Source organism: Tamandua tetradactyla, chromosome 1 (assembly GCF_023851605.1).
Source record: "Tamandua tetradactyla isolate mTamTet1 chromosome 1, mTamTet1.pri, whole genome shotgun sequence".
NCBI lineage: Eukaryota > Metazoa > Chordata > Mammalia > Pilosa > Myrmecophagidae > Tamandua > Tamandua tetradactyla.
In genome coordinates, this window is record NC_135327.1 from 37,273,065 (window position 1) to 37,280,185 (window position 7,121).

A 7,121-nucleotide genomic window follows, 5' to 3' on the forward strand; every position below is an offset into this window, starting at 1 on the left:
ACATAACAGAACTGTTTAGAAAATTTTCCCGCATGTTTAGAAGCCTACAAAAACCTGAACCTTCTACAACCAAGTCATTGATAAATTTTAGATTTCTTCAGTGTTCTGACAAGGACCAGGAGCTGAGGCCCATTTCAGTAGTCCTGTATCCCTTGGACATGTCTTGCAACCCACCATATACATGGCAACTAGTCAGTCTGGTTATTGTGCTAGTCAACGAGCTTGAGGTGGGGTTGGGGAAAGATTAGTATCCTTCAAAATTCCAAACTTCCCAATTCATTTTCATTGTTTACTCATTCAACACATATTTTACTGTGTTCTTACCATGAGCTTGGTACAGTCCTTAGCCATGGGGACACACTGTAGAAAAAGGCAGATGAGGCCCTTGTCCCTATGGAGCTTCCAATCTAGTGGAAACAAACATTAATCCAATCATCATGTATATGTGAAGGAAGGAAACTTGTCTAAACTGGGTCAAGGTGGGTTTCAGGACTCCCCAAGGAAATTAAGCTTTCCATTGAGCAATTAAGGTTGGGTAGGATTAATCTGGGTGGAAATGTTTGCCTAGAATGATGGAGTGTGTGTGTGTGTTGGGGGGGGTAGTTCCAAGTAAAAGAGACAACAAGTGCAAATGTCCTGTGGTAAAAGACAATGTGGTGTGTATTTCATTCTGGAGGCTAGCATGGCTGGTTGCAGAGACAAGGACTTGCACAGTGATGGAGACTGGGCTGGCAGAAAAGCTGATCATACCTGACCTTATAGTTCTTATTAAGGATTTGAGACTAAAAATGATGAGAGAATGGGAAAACTGAAATGTTTTAAGCTTGTGTATGGAAGGAGGAATATGCACCCTCTGCAATGTGCTATGATCTAAGTAAGGAATAATTGCTGCATTAACTCAAAGGAGCCTGGATGTGGTGGGAAGAGGGCATATTTAAGAGTTATTTTAGAGACAAAAGTAATAGGATTCAGAAATAGATGGGCTATGGTGTACAAAGGAGAATGAAGTATCAAGGAAAAATCTTGGGTGCAGACCTGTAGGATTTAACCAATCCCTCCTCCTCACCACTCCTGTCTACCCCAACAATTACCACATAAAATAAAACACTCCTCAAAGTCCATGTTTGCAGAGAGGACAAAGTTAGGTGAATATACACCTTTTGTTTAGTTAAGACCCAGGTCCTGAGCCCTTAACTCTACTGAGCTGGACTGAACTGCCTGTGAGTCACAAAGACTCCTTTATGCTTCTAGCTGGATCTAAACACAGACTGGATAGGCTCTTGGGTCTCGTATTTATGCCTGCATGTGCACTGAATTGCAGCCTTAGATGGTTTTCACTCCAGTGGTGAAAAGAGGTGAGGAATCTTGAAGCCAAGTCCATTCCACAAGGATGTTTGTCCCCAGTGCCTTCTTCACTCTGGTTCCCACCATGCTTCAGAATGGGGAGAGGAAAAACCATGCTGCTCCCCACTGTGAGAAAGGACTAGGTCTCTCTCAGGCACTGGTCATTGAAAGAAAAAATACTCCAAAGAATTGGGCTAGAGAAAGTATGCAAGGAAGCCCTCAGTGAAGCCTGTCTGGTGGTGCTTGGAGCAGGGCAAGGAAAGCTCTTCCCCAAAGCCAGATATGCCCTTGCCCTTGACCTGCTTTGAATTATCTGTCATGTTGGAGAGCATCACCAAAATATTTATACACTTATTTAGGTGGATGAAAAGCTTGGATTTGGGATCATAGGAACCAGCTTTTACAAGATCCTCCACTTTTCGACCCTGTGCTATGCCAGAGAGTGCTACAAGCTTTGAGAAGGTCTGGATTTGAATTCATACTCTCAGCAGGCTGGACTCTGAGCCTTCAAATGTTTTCAATTTTTTCTCAAAATTCAGGATGTGGTTCTAAAAATGAACAGGTATAATGCAAGAATCAATGCAGAACAATGTCCATAGATGCCTAATCCTGTGGCAGCTTCTAGATCCTGAAGGTGCCCTGTTGGCCTCTTTCACATCTGCTCCCATGCCCTGGCCACTATCTCCTGCACACTGGCCCTCATTTAGTTCCTCAACACATCCAACTATTTTCCCACCAGACATGTGCTGCTCCTCCTGCCTGAAATGCTGCTCTCCTGCTCTTTGTACTACTAACCCCCTTTCTCTCTTCTGGCTTCACCCTAAACCTGCCATCTATAGAGAGGCCAGCTCCCACTCTCCCTACTGTCACTATTATTTTTTCAGTCCTCTATTTTTATTTGCAAAGGGTTAACTATAATTTAGAATTATTTTCTTCATTGGTTTATTTACTTTTGCAATTGGTGGGGGTTAGATTTTCAATTTTTGTGTGTGTGTTCATTCAAACAGGGATGTAAACTCCAAACGATGTGGATCTTGTCTGCCTGAGTCACTCGGAACAATCAACACCCAGCTCCAGCACCTAGCATGCGGGTCATAGTTTTGGTTAAAGATCGAGAGAATGCATGCACTATTAAAGGGCCTGGTGAAAGAATGACCAAGGAAATGAATGATTATGCAAGTGAAGGCATGAAAGAATGAACAAGTGCAGTTCTGCCCTTGATTATGCTATTATTCTGGCATCGAGGAACTTAACTCTTCCATTCTCATTAGGAAGAGAAGTCCACAAATATATGTATTCAGTACTGATTGGATATGTCCTGGGGACTGTGGACACCAAGAAGGAGCCCTAACCATTTATGTCCAAATACAGCATAATCCCAAATGTTGGGTGAGCTCCATTTTTCCAATGGAAAGATTTTTTTAAAACTTTGACAAGTTTTCAAAGGAATATGTTATGAATCTTTCAACTTTTTGCAAGCATATCTAAAACCAGGATCTTTATCTCTTTCACAATGTCACCATTTATTTTAATGTTTTTTATAAAGTCTTTACACATTTTGAAATTTTATTTATTTATTTATTTATTTTTTACATGGCATGTGAGATCTCTGCCACTGAGCCACCATTACCCACTTTTATATATTTTTGATATCTGACCTTAGCAATCATGCACTCATGGCTCTGAGCCTATTGCCTGTGATTTCTTTCTTTCCTGTGAAAGAATTTAGCAGGTGATTTCTCTACAGATTTCAAACTGATTGAGATCATCTCAGGCCAATGTGTCTTCCCCCAAAGAGTTCTTTGCTTTTTAAAATAAAATAATTGAAAGTCTGTTATTATTAAGTTACATTGCCATATTAAAGACCTGGCACTTGAATGACTCTAAAGCTCCTAACTCTTTCTAGAGCAATTCCAGAAGGCACAGAGAGGCAATGACTGCTGAGTTCACAGAATGAAAGGCAAGATGCTGCCAACCCCCATGTCCGAGGCCTTAGGACAGACGGGCTCTCATGTTGGGAAAGAAGAAGTCCTGGGAAATGGAAAATTGTCCTACAAAAGGGACAAGACTTGAACATTCAGCAAAGCAATTTGCTGCAATTTCCAGGGTATCCTAATGCTCTTGGACTAGCCAAGGCCACGCTCAGTTTTGAATATGTCATTTTCCAAATGCGGTAGGGCTCTTGCTTGGAGCTTCCCCAAATCCCTAAGCCTTTGTCCAATTTTCATTTATTTGAGTCTTTTTGGCCATTAAATATGGTCTTTGCTCTTAGATAATGAGGTATAATGTTATAAGCTCTGAATAGTATTTACTGCTTAGTGCAATAACTCCATTTAATGAGTATTTCAGAGGGAAGGAAAGGATTCTTCATTCAAAATTATAGGCAATTATGTACCCTGGAAACACTCATTATGGTGAACATTGAGGATGCAGATGCAGCACTATAAAAATCCAAATGCTGCTAAGTCATGCTAAAATTATGAAACAAAATCTGAAGCCACAGTGAAAACATCATCCCATGTGAAAAGTCCATGAGGCCTAACAGTCCAGTGATCAGCTGGTCTTCATTTTTGGAGGGATCAGTGGTCTTATCTTGTTATTGTCACCTTCTTTAAAAGTAGAATTGCTCATCAGTTAGATACAGAAGGAAACCCTGTCCTAAAGTACTGTGCAAGTTACTCCGCTTGCCAGCACAGGGAAAAGTCAGGGAATAGTTGGTGGCATGGTCCAGATCAGCTGTATTCTCCCTTATTTTCTGCTGATGGATTTATCAGCTCCTGAAAGGGTGTTGAAGTTACCAGCTGTAAGAGTGGCCTCTTCAATTTATCCCTTCAGTTCTATCAATATTTGCTTTGCTTATTTTAACCTTCTGTTGTTATCTGTATACCCTTTAAGGATTGGGTGTCTTCTTTAAGAATTGACTCCTTTATCTTTATACAAGATTCTCCTTTATCCTAGATAATTTTTCTTGTTCTTAAGTCTTCTTTGTGTGAAGTTGATATAGCTACTCCAGGTTTCTTTTGAGTAGTATTAGCATGGTATATCTTTCTCCATCCCTTTACTATTAATTCATCATCTTCACATCTCAAGAGGGTTTCTTATAGAAAACGTATGGTTGAGTCTTATTTTTAACCACCTGACAATAACTGTCTTTTATTTGGTGTGTTTAGGCCATTCTCACATAAAATAACCATTGACAACAGTTGGATTAATATCTTCTATGTTTGTAACCACTTCCTATTTCTTGTCCTTGTTCTTTGTTTCTTTTCTTTTTTGCTTTCCTTAGTTTCAAGTGAGCATTTCATAATGTTTTATTTTCTCTCAGTTGAACTGCTTTTATAATTAATTTAGTGGTTACTCTAGAGTTTGCAACGTACATTTACAGCTATTCGAAGTCCATTTTCAAATAACACCATACTTCTTCATTAATAGTACAAGTATCTTATAACAGAATTTGCCTAATTTCTACCTTCTGTCCCTTGTAATATTGCTGTCATCATTTCACTTATCCATATACTACATTCACCTAATGCCTTGCTATTATTATTTCTTAAAACAAGTTAGAATAAGATTAAGAACAGGAAAAGTAAACAATTTTATTTATCCATCATTTATTCTTTCTCTAATGTTCTTCCTTTCTTTACGTAGATTCGAGTTTCTCCCTATATCATTTTCCTTCTCTTAGCAGAAATTCTTTTAGCATTTATTGTAGGGGAGGTGTGCTGGCATTGAATTCTCTCAGCTTTTGTTTGTCTGAGAAAGTCTTTATTTCTCCTTTCCTTTTGAAGGATAATTTCAATGGATATAGAATTTTAGGTTGGTGGTTTTGTTTCTTTCAAGACACTAAATATTTTGCTCTACTTTTTTCTTGCTTGTTTGGTTTCTGATGAGAAATGTGCTATAATTTGCTCCTTCTTTTTGTAAGGTGTTTTCTTCTCTAGTTTTTGAAGACGTTCTTTGCTTTAGTTTTGTGCAGTTTGAATATCTACGGGATGTAGATATTTTGGTGTTCTCTGAGATTCCTTGGTCTGTGGTTTAGTGTCTGTTATTAATTTTGGAAAAGTCTTATCCATTATTACTTCAAATATTTCTTCCATTCTGTTCTCTCTTTCTTCTTCTGGTATTCTAATTATGTATAATGTACACCTCTTAATCTGTCTAGGAGTTAAGCTGTGCTTATAGTTTGTTGTAGTTGTCAGAAATTATATTTTCCTCTAATGTCCTTGTTCTTGTCTTCTTTATTGTCATTGGTTTTCCCTAAAAATTCATTCTTAAATTGAGTTTGTATTTTGCGGTACTTTCAGATGTAACCCACTATTATGATCCTGGAGCCCTATTGCAGTGGTAAGATGTCAGGGAAAGGAAGGGTTCTTTTTTTTTTTTTTTTTTTTACATGGGCAGGCACCGGCAACCGAACCCGGGTCCTCTGGCATGGCAGGCAAGCGTTCTTGCCTGCTGAGGCACCGTGGCCCGCCCGAGTTCTATAATCTTATGATTAAACTCAGTCTTTTAGTGGGCCTGTGGCCCTGGGCTGGGAACTTTCAAGTGTTTTTTATTTGTCCCCCTGCCCCTTAGGAGAGACAGGAAGCCTAGGGGTGATCTAGAGTTGGGTAATTTCTCTTCCCCCAGATCAGATACTACTCTTATAAGGTATTTCTCCTTTTATGTTGGCCTTTATTATAGAGAAAACCGTGGTCTTATTTAAAAATGATTACTTGCACCTCCCCCACCCCGACCAGAAAAACAACAGATTTTTCTTGGTTATTTACCCTGAGAACCTGGTAGGGTTCCTGATTGTAAAATCCATGGAAGTGTAGAAATCCTTGAATACTTAGCCCCTGGAGTTTCTCATTTTCATGCTTATCCAGACTCTGTCTCCAGCAATTCATCAACATTACAGTTTCTGTGTTTCTACCTGTTTCTGGTTCCAGGTGCTTCTGCTGCAGGAAAGCAGATCTCTGTTACATTCTCTGTATTCACTTGTCTCTCCAGATTTTGGAGGTGGGTAATTTGACCTCAATCTTTGATGGCTCAAAGAAAAGTTATTGATTTTTCAGAGTGTTCAGCTTTTTTCTTCTTGTCAGAAGGTGAGTAATGACTTCAAAGCTCATTGTTGTGGGGCTAATACTGGAGGGCCTTCACTTATATTGCGTTTCTGGTCCTTGTGGATTATTCAGAGGGTAATTGTCCCCTAATGCCCTTGGTATTTATTTCTAAGGCTTAGCTTCTGCGTGTAGAAGCAGGTTCATAGCTTTTGTGGGCCCAGAGTGAAGACTATGAAAAATTGCCAGGTCAGATGGGAGTCAATCTGAATAGTCATTTGTGTTAGAAGACCTGGAAACAGTCAGGAGAATAAAGCTGGATTGGCCCAAGGAGAGATGAAACATTTTGTGCTTGTGGAGTTCAGGAAGGAAAAGTGGCAGGGCCTGAGGGAAGAAGCAGCCACATGGGATTGTGAGGACTGGGAAAAAGTGGTCACAGCTCCTGATCCTCTCGTGGTTTGAATGAATGTGGGCAGAATGGAGCTATACCCTGCTGGGCTCTGGCAAGGATTCCATATTCAAGACATCAGCCACATGCAGCCGGGAAGAGATACTCCAACAACAGCTGGCATGACAACCGCAGGCTGAAAGACCACTTACAGGATCCAGGGTTTCTGGGACTTACGAACACAGGGAGGAAGAGTGGATCTCAGGAAATGAGGATATTAGACTAGAACTGGTTTTGTTTGGTTTAGAGGAATAAAGAGATGTGGTACCTCTGCATTCCAGGTGGGT